This window comes from Balearica regulorum, chromosome 2 (assembly GCF_011004875.1).
Source record: "Balearica regulorum gibbericeps isolate bBalReg1 chromosome 2, bBalReg1.pri, whole genome shotgun sequence".
In the NCBI taxonomy this organism is placed as follows: Eukaryota; Metazoa; Chordata; class Aves; order Gruiformes; family Gruidae; genus Balearica; species Balearica regulorum.
The window spans coordinates 13,073,494-13,089,757 of record NC_046185.1 but is presented as its reverse complement, the minus strand read 5'-3'; positions in this window follow the sequence as shown (position 1 = coordinate 13,089,757).

Sequence of the window (16,264 nt, the reverse complement as noted above, 5' to 3'; positions counted from 1 at the left end):
TGGCTAATATTGATATCACGAATAGCAGACAGAAGTTGTAATGCAACATGTTGATTCCATAAGTATTGCCATATATGATGGCGTCTCTTAGGTTAAACATTAGCTCCAAGTTGGCCAAGTTCTGACTTTTGAAGCAGAGCCAGGAATCTGAGAAGGATGAGGTGTAGGACTTTGTTACTCCTTACGTGCAACTGGTTCACACTCATGTTTGTCTGTTGTAAACCCAACGAGGGTACACTTACTCTAACTCAGCTTTCCTGGAGGACTCAAGACCAGCTCTGGAAAGGTGGTTCAGCGCTGAGTATGTGTGTGGGACTCAAGTGTCTGAGCAACCTGGGGATCCTGGGTCTGAGGCACCTTGGAAAGAGGAAAAAGAACACTGTTTTAGCCCAGTGGTGTTTACATAAGATTTTTTTTATAATTGCGATTGGGAGGATGGAAGAGTGAATTTGAAACATCTTTTTAATGCATAGATAGAAAATTGCTCTGGAGCATCTTCTCTGTCAGACCTGGTTACTCTCTCAGGCGCCTGGCAAGTCTGACAGTGCTAGCATAGCCATTTGATTCAGAAAGTTTGGGGATTTGTATTCGGAAGACTTCTGAAGCTCAGTTTTGTAGCATTTTGTGCACTTCTTGCTTTGCATTGATCCTGACTAGCAATTTGTCTAGGCTGTCTCTGTATTTCTGACTGTGAATTACTGGAGAGAGCTCTTTTTCTTGGCACTTGCTTCCAAGGCAGTCCGATAAAGTAGTATGAGCTGAATTTCCACATGGCAGTTTCTAAAGTATTAATTTCTTTGCTAACAAATCTGATTATGTTGGCTTATATTCTTTATTGGACCAACATTTCTTGCCCTCTTGCTAGAGAGCTGATAATACAGAATATGTCCCAAGGGGACTGAATAGATGTCAGTGACGAAACTGAAGGTTTATCCATGGTAACACACAAGTGATAATATTTCAGAAAGGGGAAGGAGATACTGCATTTTCATCTCTACTCTTCAGAGCAGATGCATCTCAAATCCATTATTAAACAGATGGCAGGATCTATAATTGAAGTGCTCTATGTTTGTCCTCAGGCTAGCTGTACAGGAGGTGAAGGTGCCACGGATTAGAGAGAAACAAGACAAAATAAAATAGAGCCAGTTCCTCTGGACAAGGAGATTATCTTTTGTCTTGAGTTCATGCAAATAAATAATGAATTTATTTATGCCAAACCTGCAGACTGAGTTGATGGAGCCAGCAGCTCCTGGGGACATCACTCAGTTTGTTCTATCGAGGTGAGATGGGCAAAGGCAGCCTGCCCGGTGCAAAGCCAGCAGCAGCGGAGAGCTTGGCCTTGGGTACAAAATACACCCATGAGGCTGCATAAATACCCGGGGTGCCTGAGTCAACCTCTCCTCACGGAACCTGGTGGAGGGCTGAAGTGGGAGACACCCAGGTCGATCAGCTTGTGCCAAAGGAGATGCCCGTGTGAAGTTGCACACGGACACCTGCTCTGCACGCACTGCATAAACCTGCCCTTTAGACCAGCAAATGGTTGAAAGAAAGGAACAGGTTACCAAAAGGCTGCCAACAAATTTTATTTTTTTTTAAACACTTATTGGAACTGTTTGGAAAGTTTTTATAAGCAGTACTGGATAGAAAGCACTGATTTGCTGGAACGGAACTTCATGGGCCCAAGACACCTGTACGTGTGCGAGGGACCATTTTCCCTGCAGCAGCAGATGTCTTTGCAGGACATTCCATCCCTACTCTGAACCAGGTGTGCCGTGACTCTGCAGTGGTATGCTCTTCTCTGCTGTAACTAGTATAATCTATATAAATAACTGCATATTATGGAAAGAAACTCTGTAGCCCGCAACTAGAAAAAAAAAAAGTAATCAGCATCCCATGTAGAAGAATTGTTTATAGTCCTTGCTCAGAGATGAGCAGAACAGATACTTCATTTATTAAGGGAAAAGTCTAGATACTGCTTTCTTAGGATGCAGAACAAACTGTTACTTTTTACATAAACCAATTTTTAACTCCCAGCCAGTGGTACCACTATCCTGCTGATACTGGAAAAGTACCGATTGCTGCCTGACAGGGTTTTAATAGGATGCAAACAGCAGGCAGGGCTTCTCCCATCCAACAGAGAGCAGTCTTGCATTTAAAAAAATGAGACCCTATTGTAGAGAAGTGCTGTTGTGCCTGCTCCTCCTAGGTTAGGGGAGAGAGCAGTTACCCAGAAGCTCTTGCTTTTAGAAAAACGTTCTTTTGTTTTTCGAAACAGTCCCTTTCCCCTCCTGTCCCTTTTCCTGACTGAATCTCCATCTGCAGAGAGGGGATGAGCTTGTTGTGAAGGTGCGAAATTTCTGACTGCAGCTCCTGGCTTTGGCTTCTTGCTCTTACTTTGTCTTTGCAAGTGCTACAGTGCAGAAGTAGTTTCCTTCTGCGTGTCAGTGCGGTGGTCTCCAGCTGTCCACCGAGGACCCTGGGAGGTATCGGCGTGGTGTGCCCGGCAGCCTGCGAGCTGCATTCCCACTGGCGCGACTGGGTTTTCGCAGAGGTGATGGCTTGTACTGTTCAAACAGCCCAGCTGCCAACCTCTGCGCGTGTTGCTTGCCATCGGTGGGCATACCTCCCCAGGGCAAAGACCATCGCTCCGTTTCCACTTCAGAGGGATCCCCCGACCACTTCAGCAGCACAGCCCAAGACAACATCTCCAAAAGCAGAGTTTTATCCCTGTGTCCAACCACTTTGGGCTGTCCCATGCTAGGAAAACAAGGCTGGATTCCCCGCTGCCCTCACGGGGGAGTGGGTGTTGACTGTCTTGTTGCAAACCCAAGCTGGTGGCATGGTGTGATGGATTATCTTAGATCATGTGTAGGCAGTACTCTGGGTTATGCTTTGTCTTTTTCTGGGCTAACAGACATACAGTCAGGTAATGTTTTGTGGGAGGAGGGAAGGAGAGAGAAGAAATGATTCTTAGTGTGTAGACCTTATTGGACCTTAAGAAAAAACCCTTAAGAATTTTTAAGGCTCTTAATAGATTTCCATTTGCTTGAGTAGAGAAGAGCTCAGGTGGATTTCTTAAAATATTTAGCTAAGTTTAGTTTGATTAAACACTATACGGTTGGCCACTGAAAAAAGTTGCCATGATGGAAAAAATCTCCCCTTCTCAGATCAATTAGTCTCTGCTGAGAGCAATTAGCAGTGCTAGCAAGATGATTCAAGGGAAGGAGTCTGACACTGGGGTACCTCTGGGCTCTTAGCAGGGCTGCAGGGGAAGAAGAGCAGAAATAGATGGTACCACACAACCAAGGCGACTTGCAGGAATTTTATTGCTCTTGCTGCTGTGTTTCCATGGGCCATGATTGCTTTTGCACATCTTTCCGCTCCATTTCCTCCGACTCTGCTGTCAAACATGTGACTCGCTCTGTGTTGCTATTCCAGCATATAACAGCTCTTTGGAAAGGGTTTTTTCCCCACGACAGCCGAGGCTCCTGCCTGTACCTCGCCGCACACCTCCCCTTCCCACTCACAATGCCTTTACCTTGCTGGATGAGTAGAGATGGAGATGAAACGCACCCCAAACTGCTCCTGAACATCTCAGGCTTCTGCCATCTCAGATGGCTTCAGAAAAGTCTGTGCAGGGACCTGGAGCTGGAAGGGACAGCTGGGCCACTGGGCATTTAATAACCAGCAGAGAGGACTTTGATAGAGCTGTACTGTCTGTGTAAGAAGAAACAGCTTCTCCTGAAGGTATGCACTGATAACTGAGAGCTGCAAAGCTGTATGCAGCCATTGTATTTGGAAGGATTGCTCCATGCATGAGAAACTAAAATTGATGTTGGCAGAAGCTGTGCAAAGTGTTAGAAGACATGGAGGGTTACACATGGGGAAAAAATGCAGCAAGCTTTTTTTTAACACCTTTTAAAACTCCTCTTAAATGTTACGTTGTATTTGTGTCACTGAAATAAATCTTTCCAATCCTAATCACTATTAAGTTTAATTTTTCTAGAGCAGGGAATTGAATGGCATCTTGGGAACAGGGTAATTACACTTCAAAGCAGAGTTGTCATTCTGGAATAGGGTTATTTTTAATCTGGGACTAGGTACCCTCATGGGGGAGTTAGACTGGCACACCTGAGCTGCCTGACCACTCTGCTGGAGCATTGCTTGTGCCTTCCTTTGTCCTCAGGTGGTCTTAGAGGTTTCATCTGCTTAGTTTGCTCTGTCCTACATGGTTGTCCTCAAGGTCTAAAAATAGGAGCTAATTTAATAGCAAGCCAATCCAACTTTACTTACACATGAAGGGAAAAAATGACAGAAAAATCTTCAAACGCCTCAAAGAAGTCATCTGATGTGTTTACCTGTCAAATAAGGGGTTTTTTTAATCATCATATATGTCTGGTAAAGACTGTAGCTATCCTCTGGGGTCAGGCTTAGCTTGAAAAAAAGATTTTGCAGAACTGGGCTTCTACCTCCAAACTAGTTTTAACCTTTGCTGATAATTTTATGGATAGATGGGATGCAGCTGCCCTTTCTTGCCTCCCATCCCCTGTTCCTTGGTGAATTTCTGCCCTGATGAGCTTTGCAGAGGTTGGACACCCTGCGGAGTTTGCTCGCTGCACAAAGCTGCTCCACAGGGACCTGTCTCTGTGCAGAGACCAGTCCAGCCTGGCTGATTTCAACCTGATTTAATGGATTATTAAGAAGGTGGCTCCAGCTCCTGAGCTTACCTGATTGTAAGTCAAAGCAGTTGTGTGGCTGAAAGGGTGGTCAGCTGGGGCTTGGTGGTGGTGGTGGCTTCATGGATGACGTGGCTGCAGTTCTCTGCCCTGGTTGAGCTGTGCCGGGGCTGCGTGGGGTTTTTTTTGTTCCCATTCCATTGCTTTTTATAGTCTTTTTAAAAGTGTTTAAAGGAGGAGGGAAGGGAATGGCCTATGACACTGAAATGTCCCTGGATATCACTCCCCACTTGGGAATACTTCATGGAAGGTTTTGGCTTTTTCCAGCAGCCCCAGTGAGCCTGTTTGCTGTCCTCACTTCTCAGACACCCATGTACAGTGGCAGGATGAAAAGGTTTTTTCTTGGATTTTGTTGAAATCCTCGCAGAAAATAGAAATCCCCATTCTAAGTATGGTTTAAATATATTTAAAAAGTCTACTGTGGGGATTTATACCTCTTTCCTCCTTGCCATGATCATCTAGCCAGATACCTAATAGTCTCCTGCCTTCAACGGCCAGTTCTAGGAAAGTGCTTTCTCAGATTATCCGGGGCGAAAGACCAGTTACAGCCTTTGACTTTTACACTGACAAAATGGTTGGAGTTTGCGTTTGGGGAGCGCTGTGTAATTCTTTTCTGCCCTTCATGTGAATGATTGGCACTGGCTTTTTGTACTGGGGATGAATGAGATGAATTTGCTGGCTTACTGCTTTGCAAACCGGCAAAAGTGTTGTCCCTGAAGCAAATTAATTTTTTTCACACAGCACCGGCAGCAGCGGGTGGAAGGGGGCAGGCTCTGCCGCTGCCTTCGCAAACATCCCGCTTTGGAGCAGCGGTGGGAAACAATCGAAAGCAAATTTCCTTGCAGCAGATCAGTTTGAAAAGGCTGTGGAAACTGAAGCCGGTTATTTTCAGGAGGAAAACTGTCATTACCAAAAAGTAGCATGATTTTCTTTGTCTTGTTCTTTCTAAAGAAGCTCTGCCAAAGTGGGCAGGGGTCTAAACAAGAAGAGCGACACATCTGATGTGAGCTTGGACAACTTGTATGGGTGTGGAGCTTTTCCTTGACGCCCCCAAGACCTCTCAGCGATTTGTTGTATCTCAGCAGACTGAGGTGCTTTAGGAACCCACCATGTCCTTCCCTTGGAGGGGCACTGCTGTTTGGTGTCGGGGGTCAGTCCTGGCTCCCGGGTGAGAGGCACAGCTGAGCATTGTATCCATATCCTGGGACCACAGGGTGCCCAGGGAGAGACGATGGCATCCTTCGCAGCCCCTCTTTGCTCCCCGCTACATTCATAGATGAAGAAACAACAGGTTAAACTGGATGCAGGAGCTCAACTTCTAACATTAGCCCTGCTGCTGGTTCCCGCTGGGCCTTTGCAAGTGGCTTCTCTTACTCTTTTCTTGCCTGAGATGCAAATACAACATCACCAGCCTTGCTGAGGGGTCGTGAGGACTCTCTGCTGGCACCTCTGCAAAACTCCTCATGGAGGAGACGGGTGCTATAAGAGCATTTCTGTTGCCACAAGTGCAGCGGAGGGATTGTGGCTGAATTAGCTGTGTGCTTGCTCTCCTGGGGACGCTTTGGCATGGCTGGTGCTTGCTGGTCCTTGGGCCAGCTGTGCTGAGCTCTGTTCTGCCAAGGTTAAGCTGCCAGAATCCTGCTATCTTAAATCAGGCTTATTTTAGGTCTTTGTGATTTCCCTGGCAGGTTCAATTTCCTTCAGAGGAGGAGTTGGGCAAGGCAGCACGCAGGGAGGCTGGGCTGGCAGGCTTAGCAGCATGCCTGAGCGCCCTGATCGATTTAATATGCCAATCTAATACCCTTAATGCAGCTCATCAGGGCTATCCAGGGTTAGGTACATCTCCAGCCTGAGGACAACTGGCAGGTGATCTTGCACCCTGTTGTTCAGCTGTTGTTCTTGTATTGCCTGACTCCAATAAACCATCGCGGCATTGTGGAGGTAACAAACACTGCCCCGTGCGGGTGCCTTCTCATTTTGCCACCCCTGAGCTATGGTGCATTTTAATACAGCTGTGCACATCTTAGTTAAGCTTGTGGAAGGCAAGACAGAGGTCTGGATGCTGAGATACAGTTCTTTACCCTAATCTTTTTGCATCTCTGTCATGTTAACTGTGAGCTACAGTGGGGGGAAAGAAAAGAACTGGAGAATGGTTGGCTTTGGATATTTAGAAATTGAAGGCGTTTGGTGGTGCTGAAGGGGATGGGTTTAGTGGCTGCCCCTGGGATGCCCCCAGTGCCACACGTACAGACCATCAGGAGAAACCACCCATGGCTGTCTGTGTCCAACCCTGATCTAGATGCTGACATTTCTTTAGGTAATGAATACAGTCGCCAGGATCCCAGCAGGCTTTTTCCCCTCCTTCTCCAAATAAATCTAAATTTTCATGTAATGATGAATCCATTGTGCTAATTACAGCTGTGGGGAAAGGTTAGGCCTGTCTGCCAACAACTCATCTGCATTGCTGAGGCACAGATCAGACCCAAGAAGAGTTCATTCCTGCTGCAGATCTGTATTTAATCACAGTAGCAGGTCTAAGCTTTATTTTTACAACAGCACAGACACCCTCCATTAATTCATATTGCATTGCTGTGTGTGTCAAACCTCACAGCTTGAGGTTTCGGTGCTCAGCAGCTTCTGAGGCTGCCTACGGATGGGTGATGTGAGGAGCAGGCTCAGGGCAGAGAGAGATTGCAGTTTTGAGGGGGGAGGAAAGAATGCCTAAACCAAATGAAAATGAATTAAGGTCTTCTGAGGTTTGGGATGTCTTATTAATATTTAAAAATAGAGCTCCTACCTCCATGCTGTGTGTTAAGTCATTTTGCTGCAGGCTTGTCTTTGCCCTGAGTGGGACAGAAGAGAATGACTGACTGCTTTGTGCCATTTTATTTGTAAACAAACCACTGAACAGCATAATAAAATATTATATAATAAAATATGTAACAATATTAATAATAAAAAGATACTTCACCCCTGATAGCTGCATTTCTAAGGAATTATGACAAGGTCAGAAAGGTCTTGCAGCTGGCACTGTGATGTTTGCATGGTAGCTGCAGAACACAGTGTTGATGCTCTAGAAGGGATGGAGACCTCTTCCCCTCAACTTCCCCCTTCCTGGGTTACTGCCAGGGCTTGAGTCAGCAGAAGGTCAAATGCGGGTGAATGGATAGAGATGCCCCAGGAGATGTTCCAGCTTTGTGCTGCCTCTGTACTGAGCTGTGTCTAAAAAGCACCGAGCCCTGAAGGGATGAATTTGCCATAGATGATTTGCAAACGTGGCTGAACTTAGAACTTTAATTGCCTGGAACACTACTGAAAGGTTATTCAGCATCCTGCGGAGTGGAGACAGCCCCGTCTTTGCTGTGAAGAGCTCTACACAACATTGCTTGCTGCTGCTCAAACCTAGGGGTCTAACCGATAGTTTTGTATAAAGCTGGTAGGGAAGTCGTGTATATACCTGTGTAACGTGCTTATCTAGTGCCATATACCTGTTCCTTTCTTCTATACCTTCTTTCCCTGCTCTGAAATGTGTCCCCTGTCAAATGCCTCTGGAGGAAATGCTCTCAGACTGGTGAGTCTCTGTGTGAAATGCAGAAAAGCCTCCTACCTTATCACCCTGTCAGAGACCCTCCCTGGGGGATCCACATCATCTGTTTCTGTCAGATGCTTTTAAGAGACAGATCTTAAATATATAAATTCATAGCAAAAATTCATCTTTGTCCCACTGGTAAGTTCGTTAAAACTCCCATACTGAAATACTGAAGAGCAAAGAAGAAACCAGAGGTGTTAACAAATAGCTTGGAGCTGATTAAATCTGGTAACCCTGTGAAACCAGCTCAACTTTCCGTGCTGGGTGCTGCCTCATTTGGAGGCAGATGATACCAAATTCTCATGAAGTGACCATAGATTGGCCAAAGTGGTCATTGTTCCATGTGCTATTGGAGATGCAGCCTTCAAGTGTCTATCCAGCATGAATCTTCCCAACCTAAAAAAATCAACATATGAGAAAACTGGGTTGAGGTATTTTTACCTTTGATTGTAGAATTGGTGATTTATGATCAGATCATGGACCAGGACTAGATTTTCTAAAACATGAACATGGTAATTTTGAGCAGTCTCATGGCTCCAGGAGGAAACCCTGAAGTTCTTATTATCTGTGGCACCAATTACGCAGCAAGACAACTTTCTGAATCTGCATCATTTTCAGCAATAAAAAAATGGTTATCTGTATCACAAACAGCAAAGACAATAAAACATCAATTCACAGTCCAGATCCTTTTTCTCTTGATTTCGAAGGATGTAAACTATTTTAAAGAAATGGAGAACTGACTTTTGCAGGAGATGTTAACCTTTTCTTCCCCACATCCCCCAGAACTCTTGCAAATTCTTTAAATACTTTGCACAGTCAATTAAAATTATTCTTATAACAATTTATGATGTTTCAGCCTGGTGCAGCAAAACACACAAGTGGGTATTTTGCTAAGTGACTGTAATGGCACGTAACACGGGATTATGCTTGCTTTGGAGGTCATGTATGTGCCTCCACTTCTTGCTGGGGTTATGATGCCATCATTGAACACAGGTGATGCTTTTCCACATATTATGCTGGCTGCCTGCAGTGCTGTGGAAGCCTTGTGAGTAAAAGGCTGCTGGTCTGATTTCTGCTTTTTTAGGGTTTTGCTCCTTTATCAAAAGTCATTTTGGGCCAAGAGCTCAAGGCTGAAGGAGAGGAAGGGTGCTGCTGGACGTGGAGGTATACACTCCGGTGCCCCGGTGTCTTTCTGCACAGCAGAGCCCCAAGAGCTTTTGCTGGCAGTTAGTGAAGTTACAGTTTGCAGTACGGTCTGCTCTTAGCCACGCTGGTGGTGTAACGCAAACATCTTGGGCAAAGCCAGGCATCTCTGGCAAATGCAAGCAGAAGATCCGTCATCAGTGATGCTGTGAACACCACGGGGGATGGTCTGCTCTGATACAGCAGTAAGTAACTACAGACGTAGCATTAATATTGCCAGAAATGCGCTCAGGTTTTGTGGTTGTCCAAGCTTGTGCATGTTGGCTGTTCTGTTTCAGATGCCAAATTTACCCTCATCCATGTTGCAGTGGTAAAGAAGGGCAGACCAGTGAAGTTCCCGAATGATGCACTTGAGACGGCTATGTGGTAATGATGATGAAGGAAGAAACGTGTGAAAAAATGCAAAGTCTGTGTGACATTCTTAAAATGGCAGGTCAGGGAGATGCCCCAGTACAAGACAGATATGGAGCTGTTGGAGTGAGTCCAGAGGAGGCCACGAAGCTGATCAGAGGGCTGGAGCACCTCTCCTATGAGGACAGGCTGAGAGAGTTGGGGTTGTTCAGCCTGGAGAAGAGAAGGCTCCAGGGAGACCTTATAGCAGCCTTCCAGTACCTGAAGGGGCCTACAGGAAAGCTGGAGAGGGACTGTTTACAAGGGCATGGAGTGATAGGACAAGGCGTAATGGCCTTAAGCTGAAGGAGGGTAGATTTAGACTAGACATTAGGAAGAAATTCTTTACTGTGAGAGTGGTGAGGCACTGGCACAGGTTGCCCAGAGAAGTTGTGGATGGCCCCTCCCTGGAAATCTTCAAGACCAGGTTGGATGGGGCTTTGGGCAACCTGGTCTAGTAGAGGGTGTCCCTGCCCATGGCAGGGGGGTTGGAACTAGAGGATCTTTGGGGTCCCTTCCAACCCAAACCATTCTGTGATTCTATGATCTTTGAGCTTTTGAATGGATTTGGCCGAAAGTACTCAGGAAAGCAGCACTGAGGTTACCATGTTGAGAAATTCTTTTACCAAGCAATGATTAGCTTTGAATTTAACAAGGCCTACAAGTAATTAATGTGTATGGAGAAGATATCCTAACTTTGAGACTAGAAACATGCTGGCAGGATTGCCCAAACAGGGTTGATAAGGAAGAACAGCTTGGCCAGACAACAGAGTTGGGAAACATCCAAGGAGAAGATACTGTTCTCAAAGACTTGTGACCATAAAAGGGAAAAAGGAGTGGGGGCTAACTCCCCAAACAACCACTGATGACCACCTGAGGCCCCCGCGCATGCGTAGTGTAGTTTTGCAACGCCAGCATTATGTAAATGTAGTAGATAGGCAGAGAGGCAGAGACTTCTTGGATGATGTATGAATATTCATGTTTTTAAGGTATATAAAGGAAGAACTTTTGTTTTAGGGTATGCATGATAGGCGGAGCTATCCCTCGTTCATCCGGTGCCTGCTTTGTAATACTAAAAACGGAGTATTGGAGAGTTTATTATCCCATATTTCGTGACAACCAGAACAGAGCTGATGTTCTCCAGCCTGAACAAGCAGCGAGGGTGCTTAGAGCATGAAGTGGGTCTGAAAGACTCGTCTTAATATGGGACTGAAGATGCCAGATTCACGAACAATATTTTGTCAGTGTAATTTAAAAGTTTACTATAGTCTCTGCAGATTTCAGCTGAGCTTCATGGCATTTTGATGTCAGATTTAATGTTTGCTTTTTTACTGTAAATATTTAACTTCCCAGTGTGATTTTGTGAACCAGCTACTCTGGACTCAAGTTGATATTTTCATCAGACAATTCTGATGGCAAACTAATGGGAATTAAAACCCAAAACAAATATACGATACATGGTCATACTATAACAATTTATATCTTTAAAACCTATTAGACTGCTGTAGGCAGAGGGGTTTAGTGTGGTTTGTGTGTTGATTTTACACACAGGAACATTAAGTGGTATTATCAGTGTTAGCAGCTTCTGGATGGAGTTGCACTTCTGAGAGTGGGAACAGTAATGCAGAAAGGATGGAGGGTTCAGTATTTGTCTGCAAAAAGAGTGATACTGAAGTGACTGTCTTCCCCACGGTGTTTAATTCTTGCCTAACACCTGCTGTCCATAAACCTTTGGCTCTGATGCTGGTGCCATAGTTCTCTACTAAGTATTCAAGAGCTGTACAGGTTTCTGGTGTTTTTGTACATGGATTTTAGTTTTCTGCTCTGAAGAGGTTGAAAAGTTGCTGAATTAGCCTCTGGAGGAGCTGTTCCTAGTTTTACAGATCATTTGAGCATGTCACTTGCTTTTTCCAGAGACACAACTATCTCAGATGAAAATTTTAAAAATAATGCAGTTTTTGTGTTTTGAACCAAAGGAAAAAAATTCAAATAATGTTTTTAAGCTTGACACAGAAATTTTTAACTTTTAGAAATTTCTTGAGTTGCAATTGCAAATCATGCCAGCAGCTTTCTTATGTGGTTGAAGCAGATATTTAGTGCTGAAAACCTAGAAATGCTTTTGGGAACCTGAGTTGCAGTTGAAGGTCTGTTGGCAATAGCGATACTATTATATTTGATTCCACTGAGCGCTGAGGTGAGAAAGGCCATTTTCAGCACAGAGTTTTTCTGAAGTATATTTACCTACCTGAATGTCACGTCATGAGCAATGATGTGGGAAAGAAAAGCTGGTATGACAGCTTTGTTAAGCCTTGGTCATAGCATGGGCTGAGCTACGGTAGTGCCAGGCTCTCGCCCACCAGGACTTCAGCCCTGGGAAATGATAATTAGAACATCCCCATGCAGGTCTGTCTGCCTGACGTAGGGTATTTCATGTCGAACGTTGCTGTGGCCGGAGAGGAAAGCACCCAGCTCTGTTTGCATCCCAAATTTCACGTGCAGGCAGAAGTAAGGTGTGGGGGACCACAGGATGTGGGCAGGGGACGGAGAGGATGGCTGGCAGGGTTTCCAGCAGGGATGGGGCTGTTCTTTCACTTGCCCAGTACAGGCAGAGACTGAGATTGTAAGAAATAATATTCTGGTTTGTATTCCTCCTGGGGGGTGTCACGTGCTGTTCCCCAACTCTCACTTTGAGCTTGGTTCCAGCCTGTGTGTGCCGCAAACTGCAGGGTAATCTGCAGTGGGCCTGGGCTGCTGCCTGCCTTGGGCAAAGCCCATGAGAAACCAACTTCTCTGGTGGGTTTTGGAGCAAAACACACAAATATTTAATTGTCCGAGACGTGCACGGCCTCTTGCTGGTGTTACGTGTTAGATGCCCTTTGGATGTTTTTGGTGTCCTCACATGAGAAAGAAGCCGAGGATGAGACAGCATCATGTACGTGTATTTTTCTAGTCTATGTTTTAGTTGTGCTTCCTCCCTTTGTGATGTCTTTCTATGGGAATTGCGGCTCAAAAAGTGTTATAAGAGAAAAATGGTCGGCACAGTTTGTGCCTAGTTGTATCAAATGTTTCATTTCAGGGTGCTGTGAGCCCTTCAGAAATAAAAATCACTTGAAGGATGTCCTTTGATCATGTTTTATTTATTCTGAAATGGGTAGAATTTCACTTCCACAGCCTGTCATCTCAAACTCAAAAAACTGGAATAGTTTTTACATTTGCGTGGCCAGCTACGGAGGAGGAGATTGAGGTGCTGTGCCGTGCAGATCTCCTGCTGTGCCATGCACCTCTCACAGGTGTGCTCTGCAGGCTCTGCTTTTGTCACGTCTTCTTTGAGATTAATGCAGACAGCAAGAAAAAGTGAATTGTCTCTGTTCTGCTGCTCAGATTTATCTAGAGATTTCACCCTTGCTTGATTAAAAAATTTGCAAACCAATCTGCAGTCCTACACAAGGAGTAGGATGGCAAAAAGATTCATGCCTGCACCAAGCTCTAATTTGCTTTTATCACTCACTTCAAAGAATACAGATAACTGGTATTTTCTAGAGAAATTGAGTTAAGCTTTTTTTAACACAAGGCATAAACCAAAATAAAACAGAAAATTGTTGAGGCAATTTCATTTGTGAAAGGAAAAAAAAAATGCTTGTGCTAATAGCAAATGCTTATTTACAGGGGTATGTTATGGTGTATGATCATTCCTGAAAAAATCATCATAATATTTTTTAAAAATTCAGGCTGAAGCATCACCCCATTTTCTTCCCAATGCAAACAAGCCAGTTGAAGCTGAAGACCAGAGCTGAGCTACTCTGTTGAATGACATATTTTGGACAAATATTTCACCTGTTGAAAAAAATGCAAATGAAACTGGCCTTTTTTTTGCTGAACTACTTGCTGATTTCATCTAAACATATTCCATTGTGAGATATTTTGCCTACATTTAAATTTGAAAAGTAAAATAAAATCAAATCATAGTAAATAGGCATTTCATAGACTCAGAATAATTTTGATTGGAAAAGACCTTTAAATACCTCCAGGGATGGTGACTCAACCACTTCCCTGGGCAGCCTGTTCCAATGACTGATGACCCTTTCGGGTTTCATTCAATCCCAAACTGATCAAGGTTCTATTCTTCATTTCACCAGCAGAACCAGCCTGGCCCTCTCCTTTCAGTTGGTGACACAACACGAGACAGCCGTGAGGCTGCCGCGCGTTCCCTGGCATCTGATGGAGATCAGTGCCAGCTGCTCCCCCAGGGAGAGTCCTGATGGGTCTAGAGGTGCAAACACATATTCCTGCATGGATCTATAGAAGTTGCTGCTGTTTAAAGGAAGATGAACTGCATTAAATTTGTGGGGCCAATTTCCTCTTCTCCAAACCCTTTTGGTTCAAACTCCACTGTGTGAGCATCGTCTTGGGGAGGGATGCCTGGCCAGGGATGCTGCCGTGCCCCATCCCACTGTCCCCCCGCCGTAGTGCCCATGTCCGATGGAGCAGCCACCACAAACCCCGATCAGCTGGTGGGAACTTGTTGGGGAGCCAAAGTGCTAAAGTGAGATTGTAACCATCTATGTCAGCAGTTTTTTCCGTTGGAGAGTTGTAAAGGGCAAAAAGGTTTTAACTCTAGGTAACCACTGTTTTCTTGACTGGCCGAGCAGCAGCGCTGTGTCTGTGTGTCATCTGGCTGATACCTGGAACAATGACACTTTAGAATAAGGAGTAAAGACCTGGATGAAAATAAGAGAACAGAAGTGAAGGGATGTCCTCATTACAGTGGTCCCTACCAGCCTCTTAGGACTGATATATTCATCAGCTTCACCATCACATCAATTTTATATATGGCATTGTGGTGGTCAAATAATTCCTTTTATTTTTAAGGAAAAGAGCAGAGATGCCTTTCATCACACTGAAGTGCAGAAATGTTTATTTCCTAATTGTGCTGAAGGTAAGATGGCTGAAAAACTCTAAAGCCGGTATGGTAACCACAACAGCGAGTTCACCAGGAGCAACCCAGGTAATGTGATTTGTAAAAATAAGAGAGGCAACGTGTCTTGTCTTTCAATGCACCAGACTAGTTCCAAAAATAGCTTGTAAATTCCTGTGTCTGGTCGTTTCAAATACAGCAGTGTTTGCATAGCATAGTTTGAAATGGCTCTTTGGCAGAGAGTAAGTGTATTTCTAAATAGGCACACAAAATACACCATGGCCTGCCTTTCTGGCAAATATTTGGTTAAATGGATGTTATTGGGAGTGTGGCCTGCTCTGCTGTTGTTGACCCTAAGGATTTGTCATTGCAAATAGAAGACGAAATGATTTGACGTTTCCAAAGATGGGGGAGAAAATCCACAGGTTTGTTCTTGTGTGCTGGTTGCAGGAGACTTTTAGCCCACGGTCAGCCAAAATGGGGATTTTATTCCTGATGCGTACTTGAATCAGGGTAAAAAACCACAACTGATATTTAACTTGATGCTGCAGTCATTGCTTCATGAAGGGACAAATACATATACTCAAGGGCTAGCTTCAGCTGTGCTAACCTGTATCTATAGGGACCCTCACATGCCTGAGTTATTCAGGCAACTGCCAGCAAGATTCAAGGCTGAATTTATCTCAATATTATAATCCACTGGAGCGTTTAAAAACACAAGTGATCAGGTAACACTGGCCTTCAACCAGACATGTCATCTCTTCTCTGCCAAGGAGATTGCTAACCATTTTCTTCTGGTTTTGGAGGTAGAGAGGCTGCAGACTTTTGGGAAAGAGAGACATGGGCAGGCAATGGTTCAAGGTCTCCCAAGCCACGGATTTACTTTACAGGAACAGCCTGCAGTTAAATAAACCTGGAGAACTGCACTGCTGAAGGTGTCCTTAGAACCAGCCTAAGAGGGATTAAAGTGCGATGGGAAAGCTCTAGCAACATGGGAACTGCCATCAGAAAAAATAAAGATGGTTGTATCTTTCTTGCAGGCAAACTGGTTTTGGAACTCTCTAACCTAAAAATAAAACAGAAAATACTGACACCACCCTGCAAAGTCTTCCAGGGTGCATTTGCTCAATGTTCAGCACCTGATCTTCTGTTCATGTGCTCTGCTGGTGTATTGGCTTCCCAGGCTGCCCCCGGGGCCAGGTGATCCTGTGCTGCAGCAGTATAGCACCTGAGGGATGGGGCTGGCAGAGCTCTGAGATCTTTTTATTTTATATTTTGTTCAATTCAGAGAACATGTTTGTCTGCCAGCTCCGAGACCCAGCCCGGACTCAGCCCAGCTGGGGATGGTGAGCAGGTTGTAAAGCAAATGCACTAATTCAGGGAGCCCCTCCCTGGCTGCCCTATTAATATGTTATTATTTATAGAAAGCAG